This window comes from Rhinolophus hipposideros (genome assembly GCF_964194185.1).
Source record: "Rhinolophus hipposideros genome assembly, chromosome: X".
NCBI classification, from domain to species: Eukaryota; Metazoa; Chordata; class Mammalia; order Chiroptera; family Rhinolophidae; genus Rhinolophus; species Rhinolophus hipposideros.
The window spans coordinates 84400198-84418411 of record NC_138046.1 but is presented as its reverse complement, the minus strand read 5'-3'; the positions used below and the strand labels follow the sequence as shown (position 1 = coordinate 84418411).

General features: G+C 40.1%; 1 protein-coding gene across 13 annotated transcripts in view; it reads right to left on the bottom strand.

Moving 5' to 3' along the window:
- Window positions 1-17827, bottom strand: part of HUWE1 (HECT, UBA and WWE domain containing E3 ubiquitin protein ligase 1) — a 162086-nt gene extending 144259 nt beyond the window's left edge. For 10 of the 13 annotated variants that reach the window (XR_013992927.1, XR_013992928.1, XM_081042339.1 and 7 more), the window contains exons 1-3: window positions 17697-17827; window positions 17384-17483; window positions 11430-11566 (exon numbers count right to left, since the gene is read on the bottom strand). The gene's annotated coding sequence lies outside the window, so the exon portion shown is untranslated. Of the gene's footprint in view, window positions 1-11429; window positions 11567-14566; window positions 14878-14948; window positions 15190-17383; window positions 17484-17696 lie in introns of those variants that run through there. The other 3 variants (XM_081042344.1, XM_081042341.1, XM_081042345.1) reach the window with 2 other exon arrangements.
- Window positions 17828-18214: the final 387 nt, after the last annotated feature.

The following is an 18214-nucleotide window of genomic DNA, read 5'->3' as shown; positions in this document are numbered from 1 at the left end:
GAAAAAGATCAAGCCACATAACTGGCTCTGAGTCAATGTAACAGTACCGCACACATAATCATTTACAATGTTCTTTAAATAAACCAACAATGTGAACAATCTGCTACTTTAAAATATTTGTATCTATAACATGAAAGGTGTTTGCTGAAAATGAAGGAATAGTATGCAAAAGTAGTCTAGTTCCCTGCCATCAACTGACTTTGTGACCTTAGAACAATCTGGGCCTCAGACATGAATAAAATGGGATTATAATAACTAAGATCCCTTGAAGCAGTGTCTATAACATTTTATCTTCAGTTCAAGATAAATGTTAAATACTAAACATGAACAATCCGAATTACTCTCAAAATTAAAGGAGCACAAAAGCAACCAAGACAGTTTTCTACTTGGCACAAATTTCAACTTTTTTAAAACTACACTTTTCCAAATGATTCACTTTTAAGCTGGGCATATTTTAAATGGTCAAATAGTTTTTACCAAGATGAAAAATAGGAGCGGCCATTTGGATGAAAATAAAAGCACACACCTATTTCACACCATTATTTAAACATAAAAAGCTAAACTATAAAAGTATTAGAAGCTAATATAGGAAAACATTCTTGTAATCTTGGCAAAAATCTTCCAAGCAAGATACACAACCTAGAAACCATAAAGAAACGAGGGGCACATTTGACTACGTAAAAATTCCAAACCATAACAGAAAATATTTGCAACAGGATAAAGGGTTAGTATATCTAATATACAAAACACTCCCAAAACTCATGAAGACAAATAATCCAACTGAAAACCAAGCAAAAGGGCATGAACTTGCAATTTACAGAGGATATAAACATTTGCTCATCCTCACTGGTAATTACAAAAACGCTAATCAAAGCATGGAGGTGCTATTTCTCACTTATCAGGCTGGTTAAAATTAAAAAGATCAACAATATCTCATCTTGGCAGATATAGATGGAGAAAAGGGCACTCACCGACACTGCTGTTGAGAATGGAAATTCAATACTATACATTGCCTTTCTGGAGGTCATTTTGGCAGTACTTATCAAAAATTTACATGACTCAGAATAAATTCTACTCGTAAGGCCCAACAAAAAGGAATGATTAAATTATAGTAAATCCACGCTTGGAAATGCAATGCAAACATTAAAAAGAATAGAGTCCAGCCATATGTTCTAACATAAAAATATGCACAGTACACCAAATGTATAAGCACAGTATATAAATCCTAAAAGGTATTAAATTTTTACCAGATTTCTGAGGTGTGGTATGAATAAAAGGAGATTGTTACTTGGGAGCAGACTAATTTTTTAATTGAAATGTTTCTGTTTGAATCTTATAAAAAGTTTACAAAAAACATTTTTATAATTTAAAATAGTTGAAAAGGAAGCAAGAAAAAGATGGGCTCAGAAAACATCACCTTAGTTTTAAAGTTTTACAAGCAGGAAATTGAGTCCCATCTACAGGTTTACAGCATCCATAGGTATGCAGGAAAACACAGAGTGAAATTGAAATGTCCCATTAAAAAGCTGCAAATTGACCCTGTGTTGAAAATAACCAGTCAAAAGGGCAAAGAAAATTAGCTTTCTTTGGACTTTTGACTTGATCATTTACCTTTCTGCTCCCTTAAATTTTCCCCATCTTTTGGGTACCTTTCTTAATGAAAGGGGGCCACTTACTCTGGACTTCCATGGGTGACACCTGCTGACACATTTAGAAATAGAGTTCAGTTTTAAGAAACAAGTTCAGTTTTAAGATATAGCACAAAAAAACAACAACACTGGACTAGACAACCTGATGCAATGCTTGACTCCACCACTAACCAGCCATGGTACCTTGGACAAGTCATTTCCCCTAATCTGGACCTATAAAATAAGGAGTTTGGGCCGATCCTGTGGCTCAGGTGGTTGGTGCTCTGTACTCCTAACGCCGAGGTCGCTGGTTCAATTCCCACATGGGCCAGTGAGCTGCGCCCTCTACAGCTTAGATTGTGAACAATGGCTCTCCCTGGAGCTGGGCTGGTGAAAGCTGCTGCAGGCTGCTGTGTGCTGCCATGAGCAGCTGGTGGTCAGCGCAACTATCGTGAGCGGCTGGCAGCCAGCGAGGGCTGCCATAAGCTGCTATGAGAGGCTGACCAACTACCGGCGACCGACTGCCTCCGCCGGGGGAGCCCAAGGCTCATACTACCAGCTTGGGCCAGGGAGCTGTGTCCTACACAACTAGACGGAGAAACAAGGGCTTGAAGTGGAGTGGGGGAGGAGGCGGAAGAAAGGGGGAACAAAAATAAGGAGTTTGATATGGATGATATCAAATGGAGGGTCTTCTCCAACTCTTCTGTTGGACATGGAGAAGATTACCATTTTAAAGCCACTGGTAATTTGTTTTGCTACAGGTAGAGATTTGAATTCACCCATGCAAGCAGTCTGCCTTTACTTTTAAAAAGCAAAAATCTAAAATGCTCTATGTAAAAAGTTGTCTTCAAGTGATATCTGCACCTCTCCAGGTTATACTTCCTTTTATGGTTGGCCTTGCCATGATACTTATGGAAATTTGAGGAGAAAGGAACTGGAACCCTAGGTTAGGTCATCAGATTGCAAGGTACTCTAGGCTGGAGGAGTCAAACTAGCCCCTGCAAAATAAGGTCTGGCCGTACACAGAGGTATCAGGAGAGCCGTCTACAGCAAGGATACTGGATCTGTCCAGGTTTATGTTCTTCTCTAATACTGAAGTATCAAGGTTTACCCTGAGGTGCTGTCATACTGTAAATCAACATGGATAATATACTAAACATACCACAGTGAATAACGTAGTCTTTCTAAAGGATGATTTGGCAGTAAGTATCAAAAGCCTTACGTTTTTGCGTTCCGGTTCTGGAAATATCTTAAGGAAATAAACACAGATGTCACAAAGATTTCCCTATTAAGATGTCCCTCTGCTTCTTTCCTTCATTCAACACTTATTTAACAAATGCCTATATTGTGTGTTAGGAAGTATTGTTTAAGATCATAAAAACTAGTAGGACAAAGGGTTGAACATAGGGAACTGGTTAATAAATCATAAATCATGCACACAATAGAATGTAATGCAGCCATTAAAACGTAACAGAGGTATACATTATGACAGGGAACAAGGGTCAATGTATTAACTGAGAACAGCAAATTTAAAAATACCATTTCTTTTATTGATTTGGAGAAACAACTTAAAAAACAATTTGGGGAAAACAGAGAAAATATGAATATGGACTGGATATTAGATAATTTACAAAAAAGAACAACTTCCCTAGGTGTGATAATGGTACTGTGGTTTTGTAGGTCCTTATTCTTAAAACATGCATGCTGAAGGATTTACAGATGAAGTATCATTTTTACGTCATATGCATCAGAAAACACATATGTACATATAAATCAAACGGCAAATTCTTAATTGTTGGATGTAGCTGATGATATATACAGGTGCTCAGTGTTATTCTTTCAGCATTTTTGTTTGAAAATTTTCATAATAAAAAGTTGGCAAGTAATGAGTTACATTTTAATAAAGTATTTTTGAAAAAAAATGTTTATACTACACAGGCATAAAGAAAAGCCTTCGAAGAATATACTGTATGCCAACATGTTAATAGTATTTATCTCTCAATGGTCGAATTTCAGGAGATTTCTGTGCTTATCTGTATTTTTCAACAATAAGCCATATATACTTCTATAATCATGAAGAATATTAAAGTCAGGCAAGTATTTTCAAACAAGAGTTATAAGGACATGAACAAATGACTAAAGTCTCATACCCAAAGCATTCTTACGTGTAGTAAATGATTTTACAAACTCTAAAGCAGTATGCAAACTTAGTATTACAAAATAACAGATTGTTGTGGGGACATTACATTGTTTTCGAATTTCTACTTACATGAGTAATTTATACCATTCTCACAGTACAAACATTCAAGCAATTCATGGTAACGATGGGGGAAAGGGGAATGCTGGGTTAAAATAATAAAAGTATTTCCCCTTTGCCTACATTACCTCCCCACTAAAAGACTTGAGGCAAAAATAAACGTTAAAAATGATCAATGGGGGGATGGGGCGATGGTAAGGAAAAGAGTTCTTACATTGTTCTCTTCTTCAGTGTATCTTTAATTTCTCAGAAACAGAAATGCGAACATTACACAAGCTCAATTTCTCCTTGCCCAAAGAAAGTTATCAGTTTACCCCCCCTTTTTAAAATAGCATCATATAGTATATAATATCTTGCAGTGTGCCAAAATTATCTCCAAAATAGCTGTATTAATTTATACCACTGTGGGCAGTACTGTAAGACTAAACTCTTCCCTATACTTTTTGCCATGACTTGATACTCAATTATTATTTTTTTGCCATTCTAATGGTTAAAAAAGATCTCATTTTAATTTATATTTCTGATGTTTAGTTTGACTACCTTTTCTTTTTATTAGACATTTTTTTAGTTCCTATTCCAGGAAAAGCATGCCCCCAATTTTCTAAATGTTACACACCAACCAAAATGCTGATGGTGACTGTATGTTGTTGTGGGAGTACGAATCTTTTCCCAAAATAAGAACATTTTTTAGTTTTTCCTAAATTTAATTCAAGCAATAGAAACTAGAAAATGATAAAGTAGGTAAAAATAATCCTTTTAGATTAAAAGGTATTACTTTCAGGGTACTCTACTACAGGAGTACATAATACCCTTCAAGAGTTCATAAACTCTGGCTCAAAAAAACAAACACATCTAAAGTATAAAGTTTGTGAAAAAATGAAATAATGGTTGAGGCTATTGATTCATTTGGGATACGTTTAACTAACTTCATATGTATAGCATTTTTCAGTCCATGATGTACTTTTCATATATCTTGTTTAAACCTAACAAAATTACTATATGCCATTCTCTGACGTCTCCTGTAAACTGAGATAGCACATAGCACGTTTTGTTCACTTCTCATGTTATCGTTCTGATCTTTGAGTGTAATTTACAAGTCTCTCCCTCCCCCCAATAGACCACCAGCCTTCCATTCTCCACTTGCTTATCTTTGTATTCCCAGCCTCTGGCAGTACTGAGTATGTACTCAAATACTTGTTGAGTGAATGAGATATCACCACCATTTAAAGGATGAGGAAATGGGTTCAGTGATGACGTCATTTGCCCCAACAGAGCTATTTATTTTACATAAATTACAATGGCTTTATATCTTTGTAGGGCACTCTATAAACATGTTAAAATACATTTCATTTTAATATAATAGCCTATGAAGTAGGCTTTTTGATTACAGTTTTATAGATGAGAATGAAAATTCAGTGATAAACCCCAGGCCCATACAAATCTTAAGTTTATATGAAGTATAGTTCTCTTTACATACTTGATAGATCACTCACTGGTTTTGGGAGCGTCTATCTTTACGTAGCAAACATCTGGGAGGAAGGTAGAGGGGAGGGAGGGAGGGAGAAGACAGTTAAAGCAAAAGGACAGAAGCTGGAGACCAGGTGTAGGTCCACCTAAAGACCATAAACTGATATTGTAGTGCCAACTACATGTACCACTTTGAAATCCGATCTTGGCCCAAAGGTTTTTCTTGGTATTACCTTGTATTCACAGAAGACAATTGCAGTCTTTCTCAAGTATCAGCAGTCTCAAAGGCTGGGAGGGATACAGAGCTAAGGAGAGCTTTAAGAAACAATAGGTTACATTATGCATGGACAAAGCAGGGGAAGAAATGATAACAAAGGAAAAGCCTAAAGAACTTTAAACTTGATCTCAGTATTTGGACTGTGAGTTCCTCAAGGGCAGAGAGCAACTCGCATTCAATTTATGTTCCTAGCTCCTAGTACTTAGAAAACTCAGTAAATACTCTTTGAAGGGAATGAAGGGAAAGAAGAGGTTAAGACGTGAGAGGGAAAAAGAAGATATAGTAATTTTTAAAAGTTTCCACTTTATTGAGCACTTCCTATGTGCCAAGTGGTGTACTTTTTAGATAATATATAATGTTAAAAGGAATATTTACCTCTTTTCTAACCTGCTACATATGGTACCAGTCAAGCATGTTAATGGTGGTGATACTGACGACTACCAGAAGACTCATAATAGGTTACTAAGGTTACAGCAGAACCTTGAACAGAACTTGAACAATAGGAGCCTATGTAGATAAAGGCAGATCAGGGCAACCAATGTATTGCACATCACCACAAAACTGGGTAAGACCCTTCACAGGGTATGAATGTGACTCCTAAGGCTTGGCAAAGTGAAAACTACTCTGGTAGAACATTCAGTTATCACTGGCCAGAGTCTTAGCCCCAAATGACCGAAGACTAAACCCTGTTCCTCCCCACCACTGATGACCCCAACAAAGACCTGAAGGGTCCAGACAGGCTTTGCTAACTGGCCATCACTTCACCATGACCACCCATCTCCGAGCTGGTAGAGGGGTTAAGCAAAATAGTATGTTAAGGAAATTACCATCTACTGACCACCCACAGTATAATAACATCTTCCATTTTCTCATTAAATCCCAATAATTCCATGAATAAGATATTTTCCCCAGATGAGGCAGCTGACAGGTGAGGTTAATTTACCCAAAGTGACAGAACTAGTAAGTGGCCAGAAAAAAAAGTAAAAATCAGGCATTTATCCTGCCCTTCTTATATAAATTATATCACTGAGTAACCTTATAAAATTATTCCTGCTAATATATGAAAACAAAATGATGGAGTTAGAATGTCACCATTTTGACACTTCCAAATAATTAATGGAAAAGCTTTGGGTACCAAAAGGCTGTTAACATAAAATAAAAAAAAAATCCAAGACATCATTACAATCTAATGCATGTTGTGAATGAACACAGCACTAATATTTTTGCCAAAGGGAGTGAACCTGAATTTATAAAGCCTCTGGATTCACCTATCAATTTGCAGAAAATGCAGAGGACAGAGAGATGGGTTAAACTATACTGAGTACGCAACTAGCAAAATTCAGTCTGTGGGAAACTCTACAGGTCAAATGGCCTGAGTTCTTCAACAATTATAGTACAGGGAAAAGAAAAGAAAGGGAATCCACATATATTTAAAAGACAAATCGAGTTTTAAAAAATGGACAGAACAAACTTGAACAGTAGGGGGAAGTGCAGATGAAGGAAGATCAGGAAAACCAATGCGTCCCTACTATCCAGGGACGCACAATTGGACAAAATCGTAACAGAATGCAGAGAAGTGATTATTACTACAAAGTCCGAGGCAAGGGTGGGAGGGTGCTGTGACTGAGATGAGCACCAGGCCAGGGTGACAGGAAAACTTCTATTTCTTGACTTGGGTGGCAGTTGCAAAAGTGTTTGCTTTAAAATAATTTATTAAACTCTACATTTGTTTTTGGGTGTTTTTCCGTATCTTTGATTCTATTTTTTTTGCAATAAAAGGAAAACATTTTAATCACAATAAAGCTGCTTATATATGGCATGATTCCGTTTGTATGAAATGCCCAGAATAGACAAATCTATGGAGACACAGAGTAGATTAGTGATTGCCAAACACTACGGTGGCTGGGAGAGAGAAGGGAAGTGACTACTAATGGGTACTGGGTTTCCTTCCTTTAGGGATGATGAAAAATGTTCTAAAACTGATGTAGTAATGGTTATACAACTGTGAATATATTTAAAAACACTGTACACTTTAAATGGGTGAATTGTATGGTACATGAATTATATTTCAATAAAGCTGTTGAAAAGTCTAAGACACCCCAGTTAAGCCAAGCCACATTTTTAAAATGAAGATTGGGGTGGAGCTCGGGAATCTGAATTTCTGACAAATTCCCAGGTGATGCTGCTGATACAGATCTAGGAGCCACATTTTGAGACCCACTTCAACAAAGGATTTCAAAACTGCTTCTAGATGGAGGCAGTACTAAACAGCACTGAAGAGTGAAGTGTTTTTCCTCAGGGACTGAGAAAGTCCAGAAAAGAAAACCCAGTTAACACCTTGTGCCAAGCATTGTTCTATTCCAATGGTTCCCCTGACCATCAGCATCTCCTGGAACTTGTTGGAAATACTAATTCTCAGGCCCCTCCCAGACTTACAAAATTAGAAACTCTAAGGTGGAGCCCAGCAATGTGTTTTAGCAAGCCCTCTGGGTGACTGTGAGGTTCCCTAAAGTTTCAGAAACACTCTTCTAAGCACTTTATAGGCGTTAACTCAGCTAAACTTCTCCCAAACCCTGTGAGGTAGGTAACACTATTATTACCAGTTTACAGATTAAGAACTGTGGCACAGATTAAATAATTTGCACAAGATGACACAGCTGGTAAAAAATGGAGTCAAAACTTGAATCCAGAGAATCTAGCTCGAGAGTCTGTTTTTGATCACTGTGCTAAAAGGTACTTCTACCTATAAGAATACAACTGACAGAATGTAATAACAAAGAATTAGTAGTGGAAGTTAAAAAAAGAAAAGCAAACATAAGGAGAATATGCCTCACTATCAAGACAGGCAAGTAAGAAAATTGCAGCAAATAATGAAATCATTAAAGCAATCTCTAAGTGTTCCAAAACATAAGCAGCCACCAAATACAATATACACAAGTATTTCCAGTGCAATTCTCTGGTATCTAATTATAAGGACTTAAATCCTGGATTACGCTACAGATGGTACATAAATTCATGGCAGGGTGTTCACACTTACTACTAATCTTTAAAATTTAAATGATTATACTAAAAGGTCATTCCAAAATAATTTGCATCTCCTTACTCCTAGTCCCTTTTAGTTACTACTTCAAGATCATTGAAAAGGAAAATCTGCTTTATTTCTCAACATTTAAGATTACACTATCAGAATCTCAAGGTTGAAAAAGAATTTTCATATTCATCTAGTCCAATCAGCAAATCCAGACTGATCAACTACAATACCACTCTCCACTTAATGATATATTCATATGAAGCTAAAACAAACTCCAACTTTCTGTAAAATCACATTCTGGGATCAATCCATGTCACCACTGTAATTTTTAAATCCAAATGATTAAAAACTTTTAAAGGAAAATAAAAGTTGAAAGTGCTCAGGTTAACACCCCAAACAAAACCTACAGTTGTTGTTTTACTCATAGAGAGCCACTCCCCTTCACTATCTGAAAGCATTTCTATAACCAAGCTGGTCAACAAGTATGTCAAGTTTCAGCAACTCAACCCCTATGACACATCAAATGAGAGGGCTTCCAAAGAATCTTCTGAGTTGAATTATCCCTGACATTAACATATAAACATCTGGTAACCAGTCATTGAGGAAATGAGTCTGAGAACAATACCAGAACCCAAGTGTTTGTGACTATCAACCTTATAGATGGTGAGATCACTGTAAAGCAGCCTAATATGGTTACAGCTACACATGAAATTTTAACAACTTAACTGAACTGCAGGAGAGGTAAACATGGAATATAAAGAACAAGTATTTTCAAAGTAAACAAGTTTGGCATTTCAATACTATGAAACATAGTTGAAAACACACAACTAAAAATAGAAAGACCAATAGCTTTCCCACTGTAAACTTGTAACTGTTAAGAACTCTGGGAACAATTTATTTATTGAAATGCCTACTTCTGTGCAAAGCTCTGTCCCAAAAGTCTACAGTTATCCTACTTTCACAAACTCGGGGTTAGAAGGTTTAAGTGACCTTGTTCAAACTTCCTACCTACAGAAAACTCAGGACAGGGGTAAACAACTGTTATAGCCAATGTGCTCAAAATTTTTGTGTTAAACGAATGGACTTCACTGCAATCCCCAAGAAATCACTTCTTTAAAACTTAGTCTACTATTTTCAACTAGCAATCTTTCTCCATTAATGAACAAAGAATTGAGAAGCCTGAGCTCATGATACATAGTACTGGTGATTCACAATCATTTCATCTAAATACCTCAAAACTTTCATTCATGACCTCTACCTTCTCTGCCCCTTCAACTTGGAATCACTCTTATTTTAAAGGCAGGCACAACTGGCCTTGCTCTGCCCCCATTTGGCCTTAAGTCAAAGGCTGGCTGGAGCCTATGTGTCCAACTTCCATTCATGGGTTTTAACCATGGAACAGACATACAGTAGATCTCAGGATGGCCAATGCTACACAAGGAAGAAATGAACAGTTTAAAGAACTTTATGCTGGGGGAACATCACTTCCGGAAAAAATGAAAAATAACAGGTAAACTACAGTTGTGTGTAATAGCTGAAAATCAGGATGTAAGTGGAAGCTCTCAAAAACTGTTTAGTATTGCCATTTCAAAAAGTTTATTACAGCCAGAGGAACTCATCACTAAGTCTCAATAACTCAGAAGTTATGGGTCAGAGCAGCTGAGACATCAACTTCAAAAGAATAAAAAGCAACATTATAAGATAGTATAAAAATAACTAAACCACCTAAGGAAATTGAAACCATGATGAAAAACCCCAAAGGCACAATCAGGTCATTATCTAGGAAACATTAGCTTCTTCCACAAGGAGGCCTACTTTTCATGCAGAGCAGTAAGCAGGGCCAAGACATGGAACTGAAGTCAGGTATCAACTAAATCAGACTCTGCCACAGAAAAAGGAATCCATGACTAGTTATTTTGGGATAGTGCCTAGGCCAGCAGTATCAACTCCAACTGGGATACAGGAGATTACTGCCATTGTTCCATTATAATGGGGTCCTTCAGGGTCTTTAACTTAGCAAGAATGGGTTAGATATCACTATTAGGGTGTAATCACCAAAAGTGGGGAAAACTATAGGACAAATTTTTCAAAACATAAGTAAGACAAAAAATACAAAAGGGAGGAAACCTGCAGATTAAAATAAATTGAAGAGATATATCAATCCTTTGAGATAAATGACTTTCTTCGGAGTCTAATACAAGCAAACTGTAAAACTGCTTCCTATTTGGTATTTAAAAAAAAATCACTGTTAATTTTTCTGAGTTAAGATAATGGTTTTGAGGTTGTGTTCTACGGAGCCTCTATCTTTTAGAGATACAAATATTTTGCAAATAAAAAATATGACAGCAGGGGTTTATTTCAAAATAATTGAGGGGGGCAATAGGCAGAAGTATAGATGAAACAATGGCTATAAGTTGGTAACTGTTAAAAGATAGTGATAGGTGCACAGGGGGATCATTATACCATCCAATTGTTGTATGTTTGAAATTTTCCTAACTCTTTTAAAAGAGAGTTGGTTAGACATAATATTATGCAATTTTATTTTTTGAATCACACTTAAGGTGATTTTTAAAAATCACGTACAAATAGATTTCAAACAGTTCTCAGTAATGAGCTCCACTTAAATGCAAAGAACAGCCAGTGCCACTTCAGATCAATGGAAGAAACCAAAGTAGCTCAATTACAGAATGTAAATACATAAAACCCCCACCATCTCCATTCCAGGAAGTAAAACACAAATACTACCCACACAGATCTAGAAAAACTAACCTAAAATCACAGCCAATCATACTCATCCTGGTGGGAAATACCAACACTGCTCCAACAGCTTTCTGAACCTTCCCGACGAAGTTGGTCTGCTGGTTCCTCTGGAGTGCAAACCCACTCAGGTCAGACTATTGAAGCACCTACAAAAGAAAAAGGTGTGTGGGAGAGGGGAGATACACAAACATTTATTAGGGTGTGGGGGTTTAACCTTTATATCAATGTTCAAATATAACCCTGGTTATTATTTCTTAAGCAATAGCCCTCACATATCAATTTGCAATTTTCAGGACCTGCCTTGAGCGGTAACAATTCAGAACCAACAGCTAAAACAATTCTTCTAATCTGACAATACCTCCTGAAAACTCAACTCAGTTCTCAACCCAAACGAAATGATAGGGGATAGTGATTGTTTTATAAACAATTTTATATCCTCACTGCAAAATATGGGGTTTTTTATTAAAATTTATTATTTTCTGTGGAAAAAATTGGACACAAAAAAATTTTCACCTTCATATATATGCTTTTTGGCCACACTGGGCGACAAATGATAAACATCCTAGAAACTGAGGTTGAACTTTGCCACTGAACCTTAGACAAAGTTTTTAACTGGTATTTCTAATCCTTCCTCTCTTCTCAGAGATCTACCTAGAATAAATTAAACCTTTTAGACCACACCCAGATTGTCATTCTCAGATTTACTCTAGTTCTGAATGACAAGAGTCAAATTAAGGTTTAGTTAATTTCCGATCATTGTAAAGAACACCAAGGCAAAAATCTCAAAACAAAGTGATCCCCTGATCTCCAATGAAAAAGGAGGAAAATTTTATTACCTCCGAAGCACTTCAAACTAAATAAACCCTAAAGCTCCAAACTAGTGTCCACGCTACCCATTGTAAATTTTTAAACTTTTCACTACTATCATATTCCTATTTTAAAGCCCATCATCCAGCCAAGATAATCAGAAAAAAAGCACCCACTTTAATACTGGTCTAATCAAAACCAAAATATTAACAGTAAGAAAACTACCTCCATACTGAATAGTCATTTATATTTAGTCAGAATGCTGGAAAACATAAAATGGCAAAAACACAACAGAAGGTAATGTATTAAAGTAATGGCAGTAATTCCCTTTGGAAAAGAAGCTTGGTGTCTCAAAAAAACCTTTCTAAACTCTCTCAGAAACGAATTATCTGCCCAGGTAAGACCAAATAGCAGATCCCCACACTGATCTGAGGGACCAAAAAAAGAAAAGAGGTAGGGGAAAAGCAGTATGGACACTTGAAAACTAGCTAGTAGAAGTTCCTTTTATCACATGTAAAGCACCGGGCACCAAATCTCATCTAGGGTGAATGGCAGGACAGACTGCCTTTGAAGGAATGTAAGGAGGGAGGAGGCAAGGGATGAAGCATTCTTTTTAAAAGGCAGAACACGAAGAGGGGTGAAGGGGTTGGGGGTTGGTTCTTGACAGGAACATTATAACTGGTGGTCATTCCAGGAAAGTAATTTTGCACTAAAATTCCTAGACTAGTAGGTTAACGCAGGTGGGAATAACATTCAAACATCAGGAACCATTGGATATAAAGAATGCGGCCTATGAGGAAGAAAAAAAAATACACAAACGATAGGAGTGGCCTAGAAATATACATGAAAGAGTTACAGTTAAAGGAACAAAATCTTTTTTCTTTCCCAAGACATAAAACTACCATATTTGACAGATGCAACTGTCAGCATATTGTTACACCAAGAAAAAGTAACAATTTATTGGGTACCTAACATTAGCTAGAGACTTTACAAAATGTCTAATTTTAGCAACCACAAGTGCTATTATCCCCAGTATACAAATGGAAACACTAAGCTGAAAAGTAACTTGCCCAAGGTCACAAAGTTCAACATGAACCCAAAGCACACTGTATTTCCACCATACCAGGCTGCCTTCCCTTGACTGGGGAATGCTGGTGTCTCCTCAACTAGAGAACATTAAGGCTAAGAGAAACAGTGTTGAATATGTATTCTAAAAAGGAAACAAATTATATGGAATTAACCGTCTATAGTAATGGTGGAGTGGAGAGGAAACAAAAGTAGTTTTCATTTTGTTTTGAAAACAAAACAAAATGACTGAGACAATCTATCAAAGCTATTTTATTTTCTAGCACATGGGGAGGATGCAGTGGAGACTGACAGGAGAGAATCTTCTCTCTAGGGAATACAGCTCCTGGTAAAAGAGCTCGAGGGACAGGGAATAGAAGGATTAAGAAGTGAGAAGCGTGTTAAGAGGTGGTCAGAAGCAAACATAGATGTCTACAGACGAAGAGGTCACAGGAACTCGGAGCAAGGCAGGGAAAAGGGGGGTTTCCCGAGCTTTCGCGGGGGTGGCGGGGAAGTAAAAAGACAAAAGTTGGTTTACAGGAGAGTTATCCTCTACAGCTTCTTTGGGGGTGGGTGGGAAGGAGGGTGTTATGAGGAAGGGAAAGCTAACGGCCCCTAAAATGAAGAGGTCACCAAAACTGAAATCATCAAACCACCAACCCATTCATTGTTCCGCCTAAGAGTGGTCGAGCATCATGCAGAGTTGGAGAAATCAGTGCCCTGTGCTTAGATTAGGGTCATAAAGCACGAAGACCTAAGGAAATGGAAGGCTACTAAATATGGCTCCATCCATAAAGATGGGGTAAAATGCAGGGAACGGGAAAGTCTCTATGCAACACCTGCGTCAAGAGGACCAATGGAAGAGGGAGAGCGGACGGGATAGGAAACGTGGGCTCTTCTTCCTTAGTAGAACTGGGTAAGAGATGACAGGGAGAAAAGCTTTGACTCCCCCTCTTACACACAGCCTTAAATATCCATATAGATAAGGAAGATTCAATGGGACGACAGAATTAAAGGACGAGTACATCAGAGGCACCAAAACTTGACCCCTAAACCTTAGTTCAAAGACCATGGGAGCTGGGGAAGTACAGCCCACCACAATTGAAGAAAAACTAGGAGACTGACATAGGCGGCCGCAAGGGCGGAGAACGGAGGCGGGCCCGCAAAAAGGTAGGGGGAAGAGAATCAAACGTCATAGGTTAGTCCCCCTCTCCCCCACCGCCCAACCAAACCCCCAATGAACTCCAGGACTCCCACCCCCCACCGTTCCCAACCTGCCCACTGCGGCGGCAACAACGGAGGCGTTGACCCACTCGTGGGGCAAAGGCGGTCCCACACGCGGCTGAGGCCCGGGAAATGGTGTCGCCTGAACCGACCGGAGACGGGGTGGTCTGCGTCTCAGGTTCGGTTTATTGGCACCTGGGCGTTCTGCCAGTCGTCACCTCCTTAACGTCGGATACTTGACAGGCGTCACGAACGCGGACAGCCAACACCTCAGTCCCTAGTCCTGGCCGGACAGACATCAGCTTCCGCCGCCATCTTAACAGCAAGCAGACCGACCCTAGTCACTGCCCCCCCACACCCCGGAGCTACCTCCGCCAACGCCAACGCCAACGGATCAAATGAGGACGTAACCCCACTCCCGCGAGAACTTACCGGCTAAGAACAGCACGAGCTGAAGACGCTACGGTCGCCGCCGCGGCTGCGGCTGTCCGTAGCCGAACCGCGGCCGCCTCCGCGCGATCCCGCGAGAACCTCTATCGGACGGGAAAAACCTGAGCCCAGCCCTTCGCAGACCCCTCCTCCCACCAAAGCCGAAGTCGCTACTGCTCCGCTCTCACCCAACGCGAAGCGAAAAGCAAATGACGCACAACTTCACGAAGCGCCGAGGGGCGGAGCCAGTCTGCAGCCGCCAGCTCCTGCATGCACCCTGACAACTATCGCGATATTACGTTATAGTCTCTGCAAGACCTTCGAAATCACCGCAGGATGCCGCCCGCGCCTCGCCTTTAGGAAACACGAGATCTCGCGAGACTGAGTGCACTCTCCTAAAAAGGAAAGAGGCGGGGCTTCGTGAAAATGACTGGGAGTTTTTCGGGGGAAGGGAGGAACCTCCCGTTCTGCAGGGATCTCGCCTACCACGAGGTTTCCGACCCACTGCGGTGCTGACTGCCAAACCTCGCGATGACACAGCTCAGCGCCAAATCTCGGCCATGTCCTGAAGACTGCCTCCGCCCCCCATCTAAGGTGTCTAGAGCCGAGTGCTTGAGGAAAATTTAAAAAGTCAACCTGTTTATTATCACGCTTCTGGGCAGAGCTGTACCAATTAACTAAACAACATTCTGGAACAGGAGCAATGGGTACCCCATTGTTACCTGCCTCCAGGAATAACACATTATCCTAGACTAACACATAAAAGACGTTCAATTTCACAATAAGCACGCAAATGCAAATGAAAACAATGACATAACATTTTTTGCCCATTAGATCAGAAAAAAAATTTTTTTTTAAAGACCAGTAACATACAGACTCCTCTCGCCGCACTGCAGGCTAACCTGAATCCATCTTAATCAAACTTATAGGCTCACATCGTTAGTTGGAGCTCCAAAGCCACAAATTTTAACTCCTAAGGCTTTAACTTGGCATAACCAAAAGATCCAATAAAGTGGTTTTCTCCAAACAAAGGAGTCTGCCCTCAAAGGAAAATTGAAGCTTCCTGGGGGGGCGGGGGAAAGAGTGCGTGCTTGTAGCTTTTAATATGGCAGTTTTTCCACGACTAGCCAACAATGTTTCTCCAATAAATCTTGGGATCCAATCTGGCTCGATATGTGGGCTTTTCTACTCTTAATACATTGTTCTGTCTATTCTAATTTAAATATTGTTCCATTAGAGTACATTTTAATATCTGGTAGTATAAATACCCCCACCTTTACTTATCTTTTAAGATATTTTCTGGATTATTCTTAGCCATCTTTCTTCCAGATGAACTTCAGAAACATACTAAGTTCCAAAAACTTGGTATATTTATTGAAATTGCATCAACTGTATTAAGCAACATAGGAAAAATGGGCATCACTACAAGATTGATCCGTCTTATCCAGAAGCATGTATCCCTTCTCCATGTATGCAAACGTTTTTCTATTATATTCCTCAATAAAGTTTTGTAGGTTACGTGTAGGTATTTTTATTCGTTTTTCTTGCTATTGTGAATGGGGTTTTTTCCAGTATAAAATTTTCGAAAAGCTTATTGCTTGTAGATAGGAAGACTATTGATATTTGCCTATTTACTTTTGTAATTAAGACAAATAAAAACACATTCAATTTCAGTAGTAATCAGGGAAACGCAAATGAAAAAAATGGCATACCATTTTTTGCTCTTTAAATTGGCCAAAATTACAAAGATTGGTAATATTAGGTTGATGCAAAAGTAATTGCGGTTTAAAAGGTTAAAACAATTGCAAAATTGCAATTACTTTTGCACCAACCTAATAATTTGTGTTGGCACAACTGTGGAAAAATGGGCACTCTCGCAGAACATTGGAGAGTGTAAATTAACGGCCTTTTGCGATGGCAATTTGAACGAATCTATCAAAATTCAAAATACGCATACACCGACCCAGCGATTACTCTTCTAAGAATTTCTCCTACAGAAATACTCAGACATGTGCCTGAAACATAGAAACCCATTCACTATAGCACTGCTTTTAACATCCCCCTCCCCCCAAAAAGGGAAACAAGCTAATGTACATCAATCCGGAAATGGTTAAATAAACTGTAGTACAATCATACAATGTAGCTGTTTATACATGAGATAAATTGAGATTCTCTGATATAGGAAGATCTACAAGACGTATCGTTAAGTTTTTAAAAAGCAATTTGCCGAAATGAATATGCATGTGTGTGTTATAGTACCATTTAGATCCCCAAACATACATATACTACGCCTAGTAGTTACCCACGAAGCCTGCTCCCCCCCGCCCCTCACCTTCCCCCTCCCATGTGGCTGCCTTCCTCGAACCCATGAGAGAAACGCCGAAGGCCCGGCCTCTACTCCCTCTCTAGGGCCACTTGGCCACCGCTAATGCCGGTACCTCGCATCCCCACTGTCGGCCGCTGTCTCGCCGCGCTGAGGGCCGCTGCCCTCGCTGCCCCCGAAGAAGCGGCTCGTTCTTGACTGGCGCCGGCGGAGGCCTGGGGGAGGGGAGAGAAGGCGGGGTGGAGAGAGTGCTGGGGCAGGCCCCCGGGCCCCTTCACCACCCTTTCCCTCAGGCTCCCCAAGGCCGCCACCTCCGCGCCTCCACGCAGAGTCCCGTGAGAACAACCCCCAGCGAGGATCTGAGGACAGCCGTGCGACCAGAGCCCAGTCCTCCACCCCCGACCCCCGCCTCGGGGGTACAAGCTCACCTCGGCGGCAATGGCTCCGCGGGGCCCGCAGGAGCGTGCCGGGTCCGCCGCCCTGCTTCAGCCCCGCTCCCCTCGAAGCTCTCCCTCCGCGGAAAGCCTCCCCCTCCAGCTCTCCTCACACACGATCTGAAGCTCCACCCCCGGCTCAGGAAGCCCCGCCCCTGCCCCTTGGGAGGACGCTCCCTCCGCGGTGTAGACGGGTCCCTTGCAGGGGACCCCTCCTGAGCTACTCCTGGCCCAGCAACCCAACCCTAAAGTACAGTAGGATCTCTAAGAAATTTGGAGTAGATTCGAGGCACGATGGAAGCCACTGAAGGTGGACAGGATTTGATTTGATTTACGTTTAAAAATTAACAATCTCTCCAGATGCCTTGTGAAGGAAGAATGGGGGGTGCGAGGGCAAAAGGGTAAGCAGGGACACGGTGTGGATGGAGGGCGGGAGGTGACGGGGGCGCCGATGACAGTGAGTTCACAAGGGCAAAACCTTAGAACACAACTTCAGGCACAAAGTAAGCCCT